The 16,749-nt window shown below is 45.5% G+C and overlaps 1 protein-coding gene across 2 annotated transcripts in view; it reads right to left on the bottom strand.

Annotated features, from left to right (window-relative positions):
* Nucleotides 1-16,749, bottom strand: part of tafa5a (TAFA chemokine like family member 5a) — a 278,672-nt gene that overhangs the window by 169,857 nt on the left and 92,066 nt on the right. The window lies entirely within an intron of this gene.

Raw genomic sequence — 16,749 nt, 5'->3', positions numbered from 1 at the left:
GATCTGTGTAAGAGCGTTGCAGCTGGATAACTCTGGTCTTTCCCTACAGTAAATCTTATTGGTCGTTGAATTATCCTTGGGCTTATGGAGCTACCGAAGGTGTAATTTATTATCTGTTCTGCAGGCAAATATGCAATCCTGGCATTTTCATTAATATATATATATATAATTATAAAAACTTTTTCACTTTTCACCTCTGCTGTGACAAATATTTCTATGATTCACATCCCAGTTGTGATTGTGTGCGCATGGCTGTGATAATTTAATTATCATTAAGAATCCATGGACTGTAAATGAGTGGACTAAGGGACAGAATAAAATTAAATGTAACATTATTTCTAAAGTAATCCCATGCAAACTATAGGAATACTTAACATTTCAGATACTCATTTTACCCAAACCATAACTGTAACAATGATTTTGATTGTGTACCACAGAAAATGAGGAACAATGTTTTTTTGAATGAGCACTCTTATGATTTTTTCCTAAGTTTAACTCCTAACCCAAACCCAAACCTATACCTAATCATAAAGTCTAACCCCTTACCCAAACCCTAAACCCTAAACCTAACCATGATTTTATTAGGAAAATACATTTTCTGTACCATTGAAAAATGAAAACATCGAGTTTGGAACAAGACAAGGGAAGCATATTACTGGTTCCCTATCTGTCACTCACTTGACGTTGGTGTCGATGTAGTGACACTAGGGGTCACTCTTGGGAGCCCGAGACACCTCTGGTCTTTGATAAAAGGCCAATGAAAATTGGCGAGTGGTATTTGCATGCCACTCCCCCGAACATACGGGTATAAAAGGAGCTGGTATGCAACCACTCATTCAGATTTTCTCTTCGGAGCCGAACGGTCATGCTCATTGAGCTGAATACTACTGTTCATTCACCTGCTGGATCTGACGGCGCATTTCAGCGGCTTCTCCCTCCTCTGCACTGGTGCACTGCAGAGAACGCCCCTGGGCGCTTCGGCAGAAAAACTAGAGAGTATATTTTCTGAAAGAGCATTTTTCCCCTCTAAAAGAGTATATATTTCTCTAAAAGAGCGCACACACGGAACGTCTTTTTAAAGACGCGTCTTTTTAAAGATGCTTTTCCGATTGTGTGTTATTCCTGGTTGTGCTCGTTATCTCTCGCCTTCTAACGGTCACGATCACTGTCTTTCGTGTCTGGGCACTGCTCACGCGGAGACAGCGTTCGTGGATGGTCACATTCTCATTGCGAGAATGTGTCCATGGCAACGTTGCGGTCGCGGCTCGCCTTCGTAAGGAAGCGAGCCACCCCAGAGGCTCCCGCCTCGGTCCTTTTACCCACGGGTTTGAGGCCAGCGCGGCTAGCACTGGGGGCGATTTGGGGACCCCAATGGGACCGCCTCCGCCGGGTATCCCCCCGCGGAACTCCCATCCCCCAGCACGCTCGTCTGCCCCGATCGGGCTTCCGGGTGAGTCCGCCGGCTCGTCTCACGGCGAGTTCGACCTCTTATTCGGAGCCCGCGAAAGTGATGAGCTCTCGAGCGCAGCATCGGAGAGCGGGCTCGTCCAGTCGGAAGCCTCGGCTGGGCTCCTCCCTTCGGGGTCGATCGCCCAGTCACAGGCTGACGCGGAGATGACGACATGCTTTCCCGGACAGCCGCGAGCGTCGGTTAGAGTGGATTTCACCGCTCTTCCCTGAACCCTCGCGGCTCTGTGATTGGTTCCTGGGCTCGCGGCGCCGCTCAAAGCCACGCCCCGCCCCGTTCCTTTCTTCCCGGAAGTGCATGAAGAGCTGACAAGATCGCGGGAGGCACCTTTTACTGCCCGGTCCCGATCTTTTCAGCTTCCCCGCTCTCACTACCCTCGATGGTGGGGCGGCCAAGGGTTATTCGGCAATCCCCCGGTGGATAAAGGCGCTCGCGGTGCACCTATGCCCGCAGAGCGCCGCCACCTGGCGTGGGTGCCCAAAGCCCCGTCCAAGGCCTGTAGGTTTACGTCGTCTCTGACGGTCGAAGCCTACGGCGCTGCTGGACAAGCCGCCTCCGCCCTGCACGCCATGGCTCTCCTGCAAGTCTGCCAAGGCGCTAAAGGAACTGCACGAGGGTAGTTCCGCCCCGGGATTGATGCAGGAACTGCGCTCGACGACCGACCTCGCTCTCCGAGCGACGGAGGTCACGGCACGGTCTCCCGGGCGGACGATGGCCACACTAGTGGTCCAGGAGCGCCACCTTTGGCTCAACCTGGTCAAGATGGGTGAGGCCAACAGGACACGATCCCTTGCTGCCCCCATTTTCCAGGCGGGCCTATTCGGCGACACTGTCGAGGACTTTGCCCAGCAGTTCTCGATGGTAGAGCAGTAGATGGGTGCTAGCCGGCTTGTCCTGCCCCGGCGTGGCTCAAGATCCCCCCATCTACTCATCGCCGAGGGCGTCCCCCTGCGGTGACTGCACCGGCTCCGCCGCAGCCCGCCCCTCCGGCCCGGCCCCGGCGTGGAGCCCACCGCAGGAAGCCGACGCCACCCGTCTCACAGCCAGCACCGAAGAACCCACGGAGGTCTTCGAAGCGCCCCTGAGATGGGCGACCCAGGGACAACGAAACCCGCTGCTCTGGAGCTGGTAAGCAGATCTTCTTTTTGTTACCTTTTGCATTTAATTGCGCTGCATGCCCAAGTGGCTGCAGTACTCAAGAGCTCCGCAAGAGTGGTTTCCTTGTTCCCTGGGTCACATATTCGGTGTGTACGGCTGGCATCACGACCACCGTCCACCACTCCATTTGGCAGGTTGGCGCTCCAGCGGCGGTCTCCCGCCCTGAGCGCCCAGCTGTGGCACAAATCTGCCCCCGATGTGACAGTCTCCACGGGTCATGAGGACAGGCCTCTTCCTCCCCCGTCCCAGGCTGTTCCGGGGGTGGTCACAAGGAGCCAGGTAAGTGCTTCGATGTCCTCTGACTCAGCACGGCCACGATGGGGTGTGGCACCTCAGGCTCCGCCCCGCCGCGAGGCCCCACCCGCCGGTACATCCGATGACGTTGTCCCTTTGGTCCCCCTTGCGCGGAACTCGGGTGCATGGCTTGCGCTTTCCAGTCCGTCGCGAGGGCTGGTCCGGACCGTCCGACTCGGCTGCACGATTCACTTCGCTGGGCATCCGCCCAGGTCCAGCGGTGTCCACTTCACCTTGGTGAAAGATGGAAACGCTGCTACCTTGCGCGGAGATCGCTACCCTCCTACGGAAGGACGCGATAGAACCTGTCCCTCCAGCCGAGATGAAGAGGGGGTTTTACAGCCCCTACTTCATTGTACCGAAAAAAGGCGGTGGGTTGCGGCCAATCTTGGACCTGCGAGTACTGAACCGGGCCTTACACAGACTCCCGTTCAAGATGCTGACGCAAAGACGCATTCTAGCGAGCGTCCGGCATCAAGATTGGTTCGCGGCGGTAGACCCGAAGGATGCGTACTTTCACGTCTCGATCCTTCCTCGACACAGACCCTTCCTGCGGTTTGCGTTTGAGGGTCAGGCGTATCGGTACAAGTCCTCCCTTTCGGCCTGTCCCTGTCTCCTCGCGTCTTTACGAAGATCGCAGAGGCTGCCCTTGCCCCGTTAAGGGAGGTGGGCATTCGCATTCTCAACTATCTCGACGACTGGCTAATCCTAGCTCACTCTCGAGACGGGTTATGCGCACACAGGGACCTGGTGCTCTCACACCTCAGCCGACTAGGGCTTCGGGTCAGCTGGGAAAAGAGCAAGCTCCTCCCGGTTCAGAGCATCTCTTTTCTCGGTTTGGAGTTGGACTCAGTCTCCTTGACGGCGCACCTTATGAACGAGCGCGCCCAGTCGGTGCTGGCCTGTTTGAAGGCGTTCAAACAGAAAACAGCGGTTCCACTGAAACATTTTCAGAGGCTCCTGGGGCATATGGCGTCCTCGGCGGTGGCCACCCCGCTCGGGTTGATGCATATGAGGCCGCTTCAGCACTGGCTCCAGACTCGAGTCCCGAGACGGGCATGGCGCCACGGGACACACCGTGTGGCCATTACACCGGTCTGTCACTGTCTTTTCAGCCCTTGGACCGACCTCTCGTTTCTACGAGCAGGTGTTCCTCTAGAACTGGTCTCTAGGCGCATCGTGGTCACGACAGACGCCTCCAAGACGGGCTGGGGCGCTGTTTGCAACGGGCACGCAGCCACCGGCCTCTGGACGGGTCCGCGGCTGCGTTGGCACATCAACTGCCTCGAGTTACTGGCAATTCTGCTCGCCCTGCGGAGGTTCCGGCCGTTGATCCAGGGCAAGCACGTGCTAGTTCGGACAGACAGCACGGCAGCGGTAGCATATGTCAACCGCCAAGGCGGTCTGCGCTCCCGCTGTATGTCACAACTCGCCCGCCGTCTCCTCCTCCGGAGTCAGCAGCACCTCAAGTCGCTGCGAGCCACTCATATCCCGGGCAACCTCAACGTTACAGCGGACGCGCTGTCACGGCAGGTTCCCCGCAGGGGAGAGTGGAGACTCCACCTTCAGGTGGTCCAGCTGATTTGGAGTCGATTCAGTCAGGCACAGGTGCACCTGTTCGCCTCCCAAGAATCCTCCCACTGCCCGCTCTGGTACGCCCTCACCGAGGCCTTCCTCGGCATAGACGCGCTGGCACAGCTGGTCCCCTGGCATTCGCAAATATGCGTTTTCCCCAGTGAGCCTGCTCGCACAGACCCTGTGCAAGGTCAGGGAGGACGAGGAGAAGGTCATCCTGGTAAGCACCCTACTGGCCCGCCCAGACGTGGTGCTCGGACCTCACGCTCCTCGTGACAGCTCCCCCGGGCAAATTCCCCTGAGAAAGGCCCTTCTTTCTCAGGGAAGGGGCACCATTCGGCACCCGCGCCCAGACCTCTGGAATCACCATGTCTGGCCCCTGGACGGGACGCGGAAGACCTAAGCCGTCTCCCACCTGCGGTGGTAGACACATTCACTCAGGCTAGGGCTCCCTCTACGAGGCGCCTGTATGCCTTTAAGTGGTGTCTGTTCGCTAAGTGGTGTTCTTCCCATCAGGAAGACCCCCAGAGGTGCGCAGTCAGATCAGTGCTTTTCTTCCTGCAAGAGAGGTTGGAAGGGAGGCTGTCCCCTTCCACCTTGAAGGTGTACGTTGCTGCCATAGCAGCACGCCATGACGCAGTCGACGGTGAGTCCTTAGGGAAGCATGATCTGATCATCAAGTTCCTAAGAGGCGCCAGGAGGCTGAATCCCTCCAGGCCACGCCTTGTTCCCTCATCGGACCTCTGTAGTTTTTCAGGGTCTACAGAGAGCCCCCTTTGAGTTTTGCAGTCAGCCGGGCTTAAGGCACTCTCCTTGAAGACTGCCCTCCTGACTGCGCTCACTTCCATCAAGAGGGTAGGTGACCTGCAAGCGTTCTCTGTCAGCGAAATGTGCCTGGAGTTCGGTCCGGGCTATTCTCACGTGATCCTGAGACCCCCGACCGGGCTATGTGCCCAAGGTTCCCACCACTCCTTTTAGAGACCAGGTGGTGAACCTGCAAGCGCTGCCCCAGGAGGAGGCAGACCCAGCCCTGGCGTTGCTGTGTCCGGTGCACGCTTTGCGCATCTATTTGGATCGCACGCAGAGCTTTAGACTCTCTGAGCAGCTCTTTGTCTGCTTCGGTGCACAGCGGAAAGGAAGTGCTGTCTCCAAGCAGAGGATCGCCCACTGGCTCATTGACGCCATAACTATGGCATGTCTCGCCCAAAACATGCCGCCCCCGGTAGGGCTACGAGCCCATTCTACTCGTGGTGTAGCGGCTTCTTGGGCCCTGGCCAGAGGTGCCTCTCTAACAGACATTGCAGAGCAGCGGGCTGGGCAACACCCAACACCTTTGCAAGGTTTTACAACCTCCGGGTGGAACCGGTTTCGTCCCAGGTAGTGGCACGCAACACAAGCGGATAAGCCCGGGATAGCCGGCCGGGTGTATCGCTTGCACATAGCGCCTTCCACCTCCTTTTGAGCTGAAGATGTGCGCTGTTAATTCCCAGTAGTGTTCACAAAGGTTGTTCCCTGGTTGACTTCCTCCGAGCCCTGTGGCAGTCGAGTTTTCGGAGAGACTCGCTGCCGGCCCAGTACACGCGCTAACTAAGAGCCCGGTTCTGGGGTAGGTGCTCCGCATGTGGCGGTTCCCTGTAAGGCTAACCCCATGCGATCTATATCTTCCGCTAGTTCGTTTCCCTACTGGCAAACTGCGTCTTCCTTGGGCAGAGCCCCTCAGTCTCCATGTTGTAGTAACTCCTCCCCCATTGGGTAGGATCTACCTTGAAGGCTCTCCACATGGTTGGAAAGACCATGTGATGTATTCTTCCACTTAAATATCCCCCCTCTCTTGGGGCGAGGTGTGGTCTCCGCGGTGTCCTCCCCTTGGGAGGGACACCCCCCGACTAGACCTGGCGGCCCAGTCGGATAATCCCCCTTCTTTTTTAGGGAGTGGAAAAAGAGAAGGGGAAAGAGGCCATGACTGGGTTAAGCCTGTCTCTATCTCTGGGTAGTCGACTTGTCCCCAAAAAGGGCCGTTCGACACTCATAACTGTGTTGGGGGAGGTTACGTGTCGACCTGGTGTGCTGGCTATGAGGCACACAGCAAGTCTGCCCACCACACACCGCCAGTTCACGTAACACAGTTCAGCCTTGTGGCGTTTTGTATAGGGACCCCTAGTGTCACTACATCGACACCAACGTCGAGTGAGTGACAGATAGGGAACGTCATGGTTACTGGTGTAACCTCCATTCCCTGATGGAGGGAACGAGACGTTGGTCCCTCCTGCCACAACGCTGAACTACCCGCTGAAATGGCCGGACCTTACATCGGCTCCTCAGCGTAAAACCTGAATGAGTGGTTGCATACCAGCTCCTTTTATACCCGTATGTTCGGGGGAGTGGCATGCAAATACCACTCGCCAATTTTCATTGGCCTTTTATCAAAGACCAGAGGTGTCTCGGGCTCCCAAGAGTGATCCCTAGTGTCACTACATCGACACCAACGTCTCGTTCCCTCCATCAGGGAACGGAGGTTACACCAGTAACCATGACGTTATGACATAATTCATTTTTATTGCATAAATAAATATGGAATGAGAAATATGATTTGTTCACTGATGTTTTCTTTCTTAAAATAAAGTGTTGGTTAGGAGGCAAGCTAAAATTGTATGCTTGTTGATTGGTTGGTTACTATAAGAATAAAAGTTGTGCCTTTTAGTATGATTCAAGTCATACAATATCTTACGATTTCACTATCTACTACAGATTTTTATGAGTTGTCATGAATGTATAGTTTTTTGAAGGTTAAAATACTTTCTTCTCTCCCCATTTAATAAGTAAGCCATCCACAGACTTCCTAAAGGGTATAATCACTGATGGCGCCAACATTGCTCTAGTTGCTTGAGTGGCATGATATGTCAACTTCTGGCACAACCAGTGGTGTGAGTTCAGAGCAGGACTTTAGAAGTTTCTGTGTGGCCATGATTATTGACCTCCTTAATTTATTTACTTGATACAACCATAGCAGATGGACGCGGCTGGAATGCGCGACTGGAGTGTTTGAGAAAACTCTTTGGAGATGATAATTATTTTTTCAATTCAATTCTGTTTTGTTCCTCTGCTGACAGAAATGATATACAGCAACTATAAAAGCAATCACCAAAATCAGCTCTATATAATTGTCCTTCACAGTCTGCAGGTACCTGGAGAAGCGGAGAGCCTTTATGATCAAATAAGAACCAACACAGTTCTCAAGTGAACAAATTACAAGGAACATGATTATCTCTCATCCAATAGAAGGCCAGCAAAATCTCATTTCATTTTGCATTTTATTTGTTGGATAGAGACTGATTACTGTCTCATGTAAGTGTTTGATCATGTAATAAAGGTTTACTGCCATCCTCTATGACTAACATTTGTAGGACAACAGCATCCGAGACCATCATTACTTACAATGAAATAAGAGGCTAAATGAATGCATTCTTCAAAGTATGCCTTATTGCTTTTCCTCCTTTTTATTCATGGCATACGAAAAAAAATGATTTTGCCATACTGCTGCTTCAAGACAAAATTGTTAGTTGCATGCAATTTATTCAAGGGTGCAAGGCTAAGGGAATGTGACATCCTGCGTTATAAGATATTCATTAAACGGCAATGCCTTTAATTCCATTTTCAATTGAAAATAAGAATAGCAATCATGGTGCGAGGAAAGACAAAGTGGATGTTGTTTGGCTACAAGCTGAACAATAGTAATCACTCCATGATTGCTTTCGACACAAACTGCCCACCACGACAATGGCTAAGACAGTCAAAGTTATGATGAAGAATGTCTCTATTTATCAGTTTTATTAGTTTTTTTTTTTCTCCACTTTTTCTCCCCAATTTGGAATGCCCAATTCCCAATGTGCTCTGGTCCTCGTGGTGGCGTAGTGACTCGCCTCAATCCGGGTGGCGGAGGACGAATCTCAGTTGCCTCCACGTCTGAGACCGTCAATCCGTGCATCTTATCATGTGGCTTGTTGATCGCATTACCGAGGAGACATAGTGCGTGTGGAGGCTTCACGCTATTCTCCGCGACATCCATGCACAACTCACCACACGCCCCACCAACAGCGAACCACATTATAGCGACCACGAGGAGTTTACCCCATGTGACTCTACCCTCCCTAGCAACCAGGCCAATTTGGTTGCTTAGGAGACCTGGCTGGAGTCACTCAGCACGCCCTAGATTCGAACTCGCAACTCCAGGGGTGGTAGTCAGCGTCTTTACTTGCTGAGCTACCCAGGCCAGGTTTTTTTTTTTTACAAGTATCATGAAGGCAAATCTAATATCTAGTCCAATGCTAACAAGTGATGAGAATTTGAGCAAGATAGCTTTAATGTGTGCCAGTCAGTACATTGCCAGCCATTGCCAAAAATATCAATCAAGGATCAATCAATCAATCAATAGGAAAAACCTGATTTGTGTTTGCACAAACAATGTTTTTTTTTAGTGTTTTTTTTTTTTTACCTTTGTGTAATAAATATGTTAAGCCAGCAGTAGGGACATTAACTTATGTACTTCTACTTCTCAAGGGAGTTAGTGCTTCAACAGCAAACCGGATGGTCTAGCAGCAACAAGGAATGCAAAGAACCTCTTTAAATTATAATATTTTTACTCATATCTTGCTAATACAGCAAGAGTGAACCCCTTTACAAGCCATGCCCCCAATGCAGGAAAAAGCTGATCTGAGTGGACTGTGCTTCTGTTTTGTCACAGTTGAATGGAAGATCTGGTGACTTTTAACATCTGAGTCATGACTATGTCTCAGGCACATGTAGCCCAACTTGATCACACGGGAAGTCAACATTTTGCTACCTAATGAAATAACCACTGACGAGTGATATCTCCCATCAGACATTTTTGCATCAATTCAAATGTTTTTACCTTTTCCCGAGGCGTGATAACATGTTGTGTCAACAGCTGCCGAGACCTGGGTTCTTATCCCACACTGAATCCAGGAACAAACCAGGAAGTAATCACGCTCACCTTAGGTTGCATTTTTCCTCTAAGATGACATTTACTGGCAGTTAGGTTTAGGATTGGGGTTTGGGTTTGGGGTAGAGTTAATAAAATTATATAATTAACAACTAAAACACCTTGCTTTACAACTTGCTTTTCGCACCCCTATGTGGAAATTTCACCCCTTAACTGGAGCTCACATGTGCCCATATGTTTAACAACACTTCGTACTCTGGCCACTGGGGGGCAGTGGTTTGAACTTAGGTAAGCACACACTGACTTGAGCTGAAGAATTTATGACCTACTGTAGCTAAATTCACAGTGTAATTAGTCTGTGTTTTGACACATTTCCATGGCACCACTTCTGAGCTGAGATATGACAGTCTTTGAGAAAGTGATCCCGCCTCTCAGCTTGTTTGGCGTTTGCCAATCAAGGGAATTTTCACACGCCATGACTATATCTCTACACATACATTCTCACTGCAGGTTATTACTAGCATGTTAAGTAATGTTGAAGTGCCACTTCAAACTGACATGGCCACACGATCAGTTTAAACACCTTCCGAGATGTCCGCCAATGAATAAGCCAGCCATCTGCAAGCCAGACATTGAACATTTGCAAATTATGCCACAGTTCACCAGTATGCTAACTACAATTATGCAATCAGTGCAGCATCACAGCAAACAAACAGCACTGCTCTTTTCAGATCACCAACTCCTCCTAATCTGTGGTTTTGAAATCAGTTTGACCCATGAAAACCCATGAGGAAGAAAAAGGAGTTTGAAGATCTTACTGAAAATTAGATCCGCATTCAGGCAACATTGGTTTGTAACATGTAATTTTGTGGATTTCTGGTTTATTTCTTTCTTTAACTTTGTAATCTAGAAGGTATCATAAATGAAGACATTACAGGTATCCATATATTGTAAAGGGAAGGTCAATAAAAATGTTTCTTATCCAAAGTGACTTAACATAGACTACAGGGATAGTCCCACTGGTGAGTGACATGCTCAGGGGCAGAAGGCTGATAGATCAGGACTCATTGATTGCATGTACAAGTTCTGGACTTTAGCCACTATGTCACACCACCCCTCCAAGTGGTATATTTAACCCTTTAAAGGAATGTTCTGGATTCAGTACAAGTTAAGCTCAGTCGGAAGCATATGTGGCATAATATTAATTACCACAAAAAGTAATTTTGACTCGTCCCTCCTTTCTTTAAAGAAGCAAAAATCGAGGTTACAGAGAGGCACTTACAATGGTGTCTCTCCAAAAGTGAATGCTGACAATTTATGGAGGGTTTAAATGCAGAAATGTGAAACTTATAATTTTATAAAAGCACTTGTGTGTTAAAACTTGTGTATTATTTGAGCTGTAAAGTTTTTTAGATTGTCATTTTTACAGTCATTTTAAGGGTTTTAGGGTTTGTTGATAATACATCATCATGGTAACAAAGTTGTAAAATTAGCGATAACTTTATACAGAAAAGGTTAGCAAGCGATTTTATCACACTAAAATCATGTTAACATGAATATAATTTCTGTCTTGTGGCTATACTTTTGACAGTAAGTATGGGGCAGGGGCAGTGGTGGCTCAGCAGTTAAGGACCTTCTTACTGACCAGAAGGTCATGGGTTCAAGCCCCAGCACCACTAAGATGCCATTGTTGGGCCCTTGAGCAAGGCCCTTGACCCTATCTGCTCCAGGGGTGCCATATCATGGCTGACCCTGCATTCTGACCCCAGCTTAGCTGTGATATGTGAAAACAAATAAATTTCACTGCAAAAAATGTATGTATAATGTGTGACCAAAAATAAAGGATTCTTCTCTCAGTAAGTATTTTAATGTTTAAAAATTGGCCCCATTCACTTCCATTGTAAGTGCCTCAATAAAGTTTTAATTATCAATTTATTTTTTACACAACCCTATCGATTTGCTTCAGAAGACATTAATTGATCAACTGGAGTCTTGTGGATTACTTTTATGCTGCCTAAATATGACTTTTGGACCATCAAACAGCCAGCAGCCTGATGACACCCATTTACTTACATTGTATGGACAAACTGAGCTGAAATCTGCTTATAAAAATCTTCACTTCGGTTCTGCTGAAGAAGGAAAGTCATACACATCTGGGATGGCTTAAAGGTAAGTAAATCATGAGAGGATTTTCATTTTTGGGTGAACTAACCCTGTGATGTTGGAAATGCATTATTCAGGAGGGTGGCAGTGGAATAAAACAAGTAAATGTACTTTTTTAAATACTGTAATATCTTGTCATTTATCTTTGAGACATTTCCCATAATGCTCATGTTGCACATTGCTGTAATTTAAAAAATAAAGAACACGTTAATGTTTTAATTGTCTTTGTGGTGTTTATTTGATTGCAAGGAGAAGACCAGTATATTTGTAGGTTCAGTGTGAACCAGTCTGGCCATTCTCTGTTGACCTCTCTCATCAACAAGGCATTTCCGTCCACAGAACTGCTGCTCACAGGATGTTTTTTGTTTTTGGCACCATTCGGAGTAAATTCAAAAAGTAAAAGAGTAAAGAGAGGTCAACAGAGAATGGCCAGACTGGTTTGAACTGACAAAGTCTATGGTAACTCAGATAACCACTCTGTACAATTGTGGTGAGAAGAATATCATCTCATGCTATTCTGAGATGCGGGTTGGCGCTGTTTTGGCGGCACGAGGGGGACCTACACAATATTAGGCAGGTGGTTTTAATGTCGTGGCTGATTGGTGTGTGTATATACAGGTGCATCTCAATAAATTAGAATGTCGTGGAAAAGTTCATTTATTTCAGTAATTCAACTCAAATTGTGAAACTTGTGTATTAAATAAATTCAATGCACACAGACTGAAGTAGTTTAAGTCTTTGGTTCTTTTAATTGTGATGATTTTGGCTCACATTGAACAAAAACCCACCAATTCACTATCTCAAAAAATTAGAATATGGTGACATGCCAATCAGCTAATCAACTCAAAACACCTGCAAAGGTTTCCTGAGCCTTCAAAATGGTCTCTCAGTTTGGTTCACTAGGCTACATAATCTGCTGATCTGACAGTTGTCCAGAAGACAATCATTGACACCCTTCACAAGGAGGGTAAGCCACAAACATTCATTGCCAAAGAAGCTGGCTGTTCACAGAGTGCTGTATCCAAGCATGTTAACAGAAAGTTGAGTGGAAGGAAAAAGTGTGGAAGAAAAAGATGCACAACCAACCGAGAGAACCGCAGCCTTATGAGGATTGTCAAGCAAAATCGATTCAAGAATTTGGGTGAACTTCACAAGGAATGGACTGAGGCTGGGGTCAAGGCATCAAGAACCTCCACACACAGACATGTCAAGGAATTTGTCCTGAACCACAGACAACGTCAGAGGCGTCTTACCTGGGCTAAGGAGAAGAAGAACTGGACTGTTGCCCAGTGGTCCAAAGTCCTCTTTTCAGATGAGAGCAAGTTTTGTATTTCATTTGGAAACCAAGGTCCTAGAGTCTGGAGGAAGGGTGGAGAAGCTCATAGCCCAAGTTGCTTGAAGTCCAGTGTTAAGTTTCCACAGTCTGTGATGATTTGGGGTGCAATGTCATCTGCTGGTGTTGGTCCATTGTGTTTTTTGAAAACCAAAGTCACTGCACCCGTTTACCAAGAAATTTTGGAGCACTTCATGCTTCCTTCTGCTGACCAGCTTTTTAAAGATGCTGATTTCATTTTCCAGCAGGATTTGGCACCTGCCCACACTGCCAAAAGCACCAAAAGTTGGTTAAATGACCATGGTGTTGGTGTGCTTGACTGGCCAGCAAACTCACCAGACCTGAACCCCATAGAGAATCTATGGGGTATTGTCAAGAGGAAAATGAGAAACAAGAGACCAAAAAATGCAGATGAGCTGAAGGCCACTGTCAAAGAAACCTGGGCTTCCATACCACCTCAGCAGTGCCACAAACTGATCACCTCCATGCCACGCCGAATTGAGGCAGTAATTAAAGCAAAAGGAGCCCCTACCAAGTATTGAGTACATATACAGTAAATGAACATACTTTCCAGAAGGCCAACAATTCACTAAAAATGTTTTTTTTTATTGGTCTTATGATGTATTCTAATTTTTTGAGATAGTGAATTGGTGGGTTTTTGTTAAATGTGAGCCAAAATCATCACAATTAAAAGAACCAAAGACTTAAACTACTTCAGTCTGTGTGCATTGAATTTATTTAATACACAAGTTTCACAATTTGAGTTGAATTACTGAAATAAATGAACTTTTCCACGACATTCTAATTTATTGAGATGCACCTGTATATATATATATATATATATATATATATAGGTTTTCTAGTTAAGTTAAGCTTTAACATTACTTTGAAACAACTCGCCATTATTTGCTAAATCTTTCGGTGTGACTTAATTTTTTAAGTAAATTAAGTTGAATGATCTCATACATTTATGGATATCTAACAAAGGTTTTCCAGCTAAGTTGACTTAAAATTTATCTGTAGCATTTTTGCATCACACTTTTTAAGCAAATTCAACATAAGGTTATTTTAAATAAACTCATAATTTTTTTCAGTGTGCAATGTAACTGACATTTTAGACACAATATGACCAGTTATTTTATTTATTATTGCTATAAATTGTTGTATTTTAAGTGTCTGAGTATAGATGTGTAACTAAATGGATAAGTTATTCGATTTAATAATCGGAGAAGAGTTAAAGCTATATATTTGTTATATTGTTCGTCATATAGGTGTTTAATGTATGTCCATTTATAAAACATAATAAATTCCAGTCCTGGATGCTGATTTGTCAATACAGTGTGCCAGTCATGCTATGATATGAATTGTTATTTTTGTTGCACATCAACGCTTTATTAATATTTGGTTATGTAGTAATGGTTTATTAAAGCAATAGGCACTTGAGGCGACAATACCCTTTAGACATGACTCACGATGTAACTGTTTCCCACATACCTTATTGCTTCAATATAGTGTCACACTTGTACAGTATCATACAAAGTATGTCGGTCCACCAGCGTTTTTCAACAGCAATAAAAAATGCTGTTGATTCCCATTTGAAGGGGAAAAAAAAAAAAAAAAGACTGAGCCATTTGAGGGCCACTTCAAGACTTTCTTTTTTTTTTGAAGGACTGTTGGAAAATTTACTCACTGAGCTGTTCTGCATTATTTCTGTGGTCAGTGGGTTTTATTCAGTGCATGTTAGTATAAATGACCTCTTCTTCTAGTGTGAGCAACGACCTTGGGCAGCCAAAGCAAATGTGCTCTCACATCCGTGCCTCATTTACTTCAGCAGAGGTTTCAATAAACACATCCCTTTGATGTTTTCTTCTTAGCACAGAACTAAGCCCATACTATAAACCACAATGCATCAACATGAATGGACAAGAATGCTCAAACATGAATTGAAAATTTGCAGACCTGAAATTACATTGTCTAAATATAATGTGCAAGACCCAACACATTTCCTGACCTCCATTCTACGCAACTTATTGTTAATTATCTGTCGACTGACAGCAATGAAAATACGTGATGACTATGAAAGTACGAATAAATACTTCTCATGAGTGGAAATTGTAAAGGAAACGTTCACCCAAAAATGTCATTATTTACTCACCTTCATTTCTTTCCAAATAATTTATAAACATAAAAGGACAAAATTAAATTCAATTAAATTAAATTCAACCGATACTGTGCTTTTTATTCCAAGTTTTCTGAAGCCATATGGTAGTTTTGCGTAAGCAACAAACCAAAACTTGAGTTGTTATTCACTGGATATTTTGCACGTCTGGCATGTGCAGATTTTTAATAATTGAGAACAAAACTGACTACTTTTATGATATATTTATGGCATTTTTGTTGTTTCCTATTTTTTTTAGCTTGACAGACATTGTTACTATGAACTGCTATTGTAGGGAAAATAGCTGCATAAAAAGTCTCCTTGTGTGTTCAACATACATGCATTACAGTATATGGGGTCATGAGGATGAGTAAATTATGACAGAATTTGCATTTTGGGGTAAACTATTTCTTTAAGGGTTTGCAGGTCCTTTATTCACAAAAGAACAAAAAAAAAAATTATTGTATGTGACAGATTATAAGATATTACATAAGATCAATATGTTTTCTTCCTTTATTTGTTTAGCCATGTGTTTGTTTGATCATCACTATGAATTTCCTTTTTACCTTGAATGTTTTTTTTTTTGTTTTGTTTTTTTCAGATCAGCCTCAGACTGATCTTAATATTTACATGAGGAGCACAGGAGAGGGTTGAAAACATGCTCCAATCTCCACAGCTAAGAAGAGAAACCAGCTGACCTTCTGTCTCATCTATAAACAAAGTGCTCTTGTCTTCCCTTAAGGCACACACAGAAGCCAGGTTAGTTGTCAGCTGAAAAGGACATCCTATATCTACTGTGTCAGTGTGGAAAGGTGAAGCAGTAGTATCTAGCTGACTTGTCTGTTTGGCTCTCATTTCTCACCTTTCAGCATTCATGTTGACACGTTACCCCTGCATTATGCATTCTCTGCAATGCTGCTTCTGTTTTAAAAAGTATGTTTGATCTAAAATACATATATACCTATACCTACCTAACATGCGAGCTGTAAGTTGTAACATTATAAAATCAATATTAGATGGGTATTTGACATGAAATGTCTCCATCTCAAACTATTTTAAACAGCATTTTGCTATTTCATTCATAATTAGTATGCTTACAGCTTTTATGACCTCATTATGACCTCATAATTGAGAGATTACATGGAGTAAAAGTAATTTAAAAAAATGCATTTGCCACACTGCATGGCCTTTTAAAATGAACGTTTGAATTAAAAAAGATGTTTAAAAGTTGGAAAGAAAGTGAAAAAATGGCAAAGAGTTATATAAACACTTTTCCAGATACATTTATATAAAATGTACCCTAAAATATTGAGGTTATGTGTCAACTACCTATGTTCAAACCTTTTGTGATAAGTAAATAATAATAATAATAACAATATACACCGATCAGCCACAACATTAAAACCTCCTGCCTAATATTGTGTAGGTCCCCCTTGTGCCACCAAAACAGCACCAACCCGCATCTCAGAATAGCATTCTGAGATGATATTCTTCTCACCTCAATTGTACAGAGGGGTTATCTGAGTTACCATAGACTTTGTCAGTTTAAACCAGTCTGGCCATTCTCCATTGACCTCTCTCATCAACAAGGCATTTCCATCCACATAACTGCCCCTCACTGGATGATTTTTGTTTTTGGC

This window comes from Myxocyprinus asiaticus, chromosome 47 (assembly GCF_019703515.2).
Source record: "Myxocyprinus asiaticus isolate MX2 ecotype Aquarium Trade chromosome 47, UBuf_Myxa_2, whole genome shotgun sequence".
Taxonomy (NCBI): Eukaryota; Metazoa; Chordata; class Actinopteri; order Cypriniformes; family Catostomidae; genus Myxocyprinus; species Myxocyprinus asiaticus.
Note: the sequence above shows the minus strand (reverse complement) of the source record. Positions and strands in the feature narration are given on the sequence as shown.